Here is a 4041-nt window from a genome sequence, read left to right as displayed (position 1 = left end):
ACAGTGATGTCCGACGGGAGTACCGACAAGCACGACGCGCGGAAGAAGTTGTTGGTCGCTCCTGAATCAAGGAGCGCTCGCAGTGGTCGCCGGGCACCGGCGACATGAAGACTGACAATGATCAATCTTGAATCGCTCGGCGTGGTGGTGGCATGAAAGTGTGCATGCAGCACAGGAGGGCTAGGAGGTTGGGTTGCCACCGGGGGACCCGGACCTCCATTCCAGCCAGTAGGGCGCCCCGCACCTACTGACCCTGACCGTTTTTTGGCTGGTCAGAACTCACGGGCTCGGCATCGACATGCGCAAGCACTGGAGCTGGCGCGCGGCACTCCGCCGCGCGATGACCGACCTTCCGACAGCGGAAGCAGGTGAGAGAACGATTGTTCCGAGCACCGCTCTGACGCGCTGCATAACGCTGACGATTGCTCGTCGCATCGATAGCGTCGATGTCCATGGGCTCGGGCGCAGAATCCCGAGCAGAAGCAGGTAGCGCGTGAGCGTATGACGCCGCAACCACGTAGTCCTCGCGTAGGGCGAGGGCGAATGCCTCTTCGAGCGTAGAGGGGTCCGATCTTGTAAGGCAGTAGCGCGTCATGCCTTCGCGCATACCGAACACGAATACATGAACCTGAGAGGCCATATCGATCGGCTTAGACACGATGCACGACGCGAGGTGTCGTGTCTTCTGGACGTAGTCGCGCATAGTCATCGTGCCTTGCCGAAGGGCGAAGAAGTCTGCCCGAATTCGGGATTCATCTTGCGGCGGCTCGAACGCGAGCCGAAGGTCACTCTGGAGGGTATCCAGAGTGGGGAAGACGTTGGGATCGACAACCAACTTGCCGAGAGCCCATTCCTTGGCTTTCCCAGACAGCCTCGAGAGGAGGAAATGGACCTTCGCGGAAGGCGCCTCGATCAACCTCGAGGCGATGGCGATGTCGATCTCTCGAAACCAGCGATTCAGCGGAAGTCGATCTGTTCCGGCACCGGAGTAGGTGGACGTCTCTAGCTTCACGACGTCATTCGTGGAGATACGCGAGGGAGTTGACACTCGCCGATTCGCATCGGCGAGCTCGCGTTCCATGAATTCTTGTGCCGCAACGCGCTGCTCGTCGGGCGTCGCTGAGCGCAGCAGCGACGTGACGACGGCTTCTCCGGACACCGCCGCAAGGCGGTGGAGAGCTTCCCACTCGATCCGAGTGAGATGGAGAAAGGCAGCGTGGTCGAGGTCTTGGCTCATGTCGAACTTGGTCGTTGGAAGGACTACAAAGTGCTACCAGGTGTAACGGCCCAGGTATTTACTCCGTTACTTGCTTACACTATAGTGTTGAGGAAGCTCGCAATAGGACGACTGAGTCTTAGGTTTTAAGGAAAAATCAACTCTGACTTTATTTTAGGACCAAGGCCACAGCCCTGGCCACTCAAATACACGTCATAGTCCAATTGGCTAATAATGGGTCTGGCTCCCCATATATCAGCCAATGGCATGACAGCATTTCTGCACACGCTAGTCGTGTGCTGATGTACCTACTTTTGTAAAGAAATCTTATGTAATGGAGGGGCCCATTACAACTGCGGTGAAGACGACGGTCACTTCAGCTTGAGCCGTTTGTTTTGCGATGTAGACATCGCGATAGAAGCTTGGCAGATTTCATATGAGCTCGCTCGTATGCGCTTCCTGCTTTCCACGTTGATAGGTAAGGCGAAGGCACGGAAACTCGGCAAGCTTGCTGCCGACGCTAGCTCCTTCCAGCCATAATTTTTATAAAGTTCGACCTGTGGATTGCGTTTAAGCCGCCCCAAGACGAGCGGGACCAATGATTGGCTTTCACCTCGCTTACTCAGAGACACATGTCCATGTCCTCGAGTACAAACAAAACGCACGATATCGCATCTCGTGCATCACGACGTAATCGGTGACATGGCGACGCACGTTCATGTTTTCATCTTGGGCATGAACCGTGGATATCGGCGTTTTTGCTCGACACGGAAGACTCAGCCTACGCTAGGCGAGGCCTTCGCTGTCGCTCTGCGCGAAGACTACAGTGTGATAGCATCCTGCGCGTTCATCGTCTCTCGGGCATCGGCGCCCGAACCGGAGGGTCTCTGCTAGTAGCCGTGTAATCTCGCTATGATGAGTCTCTACCGTGAACCACGGATTCAAAGCAACAGGGGTAAGAAGCTGTAGTATGTATAAAACACGATTTGTTTTACGCGCAAGTGGCAGCTAGCTCTATTGTCCGCCAGCTGAAATAACTCGAGCGTAGATGCGCCATTCTAGCTTCGCGCGCAAATTGCCCAGGAGCCAAAAATAAACACGAAGAAGCTACGTGCGTGTTTCGAGCTACTGCTTTTGTATTCAATTCTAGCTTTCTTATATATATCTTCAGGCCGCCAAATTACTCAAGTCGGCAGGGCTACGGTGGTGGGTGTTGCGGCTATTGTTGGATTGAGCCGGTGCATACTCCACCGCTGAAAGAAAGATGCAGACCTCATCACCGCGTCGCGCCTCAGCCAATGGTTCACCTGTCCACCTTCAATTGAGTGCGCTGAAATATATTTTAATTGAATGAGTGTTAAAAGTTTACGTGCTCGGATGCATTGTACATATGCGCCCAAACAGATAATTTTGTGTGTCTTCCAACTGCTTGCTTTAATGCGCTGCAGATTTGAGCCTGATCTTTTTAATGATGGCTACTGCTTTTATGGGTTATGTTTTACCTTGGGGACAAATGAGTTTTTGGGGTGCAACTGTTATTACTAATTTATTTTCTGCAATCCCTTTAATAGGTAAAGATATTGTTGATTGGTTGTGGAGAGGTTTTGCTGTTGATAATCCAACATTAAATCGTTTTTTTAGTTTACATTTTACTCTTCCTTTTATAATAGTAGGTGCTGTATTAGTTCACTTAATTTTATTACATGAAGTTGGTTCTAATAATCCATTAGGTATTACATTAAAAACTGAAAATATACCTTTTTACCCTTATTTTTATACAAAAGATTTATTCGGTTTAATGGTTTTATTTTTAGTTTTCTTTATTTTTGTTTTTTATTATCCAAATACTTTAGGTCATCCAGATAATTATATTGAAGCAAATCCAATGAAAACACCTTTACATATTGTTCCTGAATGGTATTTCTTACCTTTTTATGCAATTTTAAGATCTATTCCTAATAAAATTGGTGGAGTTGTTGCAATGTTCGGTTCATTAATAATTTTATTAACTATACCTTTTACAAACTCATCTGAAATTAGAAGTACAGCTTTTAGACCTATTTTTAAAGTTTGTTATTGGTTATTAGTTATAGCTTTCTTAATATTAGGTTGGATTGGACAATGTCCAGTTGAATATCCTTATACTGAAATTGGTATTATAAGTATGATTTATTATTTTTTTTTTTTTATCATAATTATACCATTTTTAGGTAAATTTGAAGCATATTTAGTACGTTATAGTATTAATAAATAATTTAATTTTATTTCTAAGTAATTTATTATTATATTACTTAGAAATAAAATTAACAACATTAATTTAATTAAATATATCAAATTAAAATTATGCATAATAAAAAAAAATATTAAACAATATTTTTTTTATTATTTTTTTTTATTTAGTAATAAAATTATTAGTAAAATCGATAGCTAAAGTATTTAATTTTTTATCTAATTCTTTTGAAATTTCTTTTTTTGTTAAAATTTCTTCTAAAATATCAGAATGATTATTTTGAATAAAGTTTAACCAATTAGTTTCAAAAATCGAAATTTTATCTACAGCAATTTTATCTAAGAAACCTCGTACACCTAAATAAATAATTACAATTTGATCTTCAACAGATAAAGGTATATTTAAACCTTGTTTTAACATTTCTGTTAATCTAACCCCTCTATTTAATTGTTGTTGAGTAGTTGTCGGAGGCGTTGGCAACCGGCGTCGAACAGCAGTGGCACTCAAGGCGAGCGTCCCCTACACTGCCCTTGACGCTCGGAAAGTCTCTAGGGATGACAAGCAAAGCCTGCTCTCTGTAATAAAAAGGAGAAAG

The sequence above is a fragment of the Phytophthora infestans genome, genomic scaffold (assembly GCF_000142945.1).
Source record: "Phytophthora infestans T30-4 supercont1.138 genomic scaffold, whole genome shotgun sequence".
Classification (NCBI taxonomy): Eukaryota; Oomycota; class Peronosporomycetes; order Peronosporales; family Peronosporaceae; genus Phytophthora; species Phytophthora infestans.
This window is presented reverse-complemented; position numbering follows the sequence as displayed.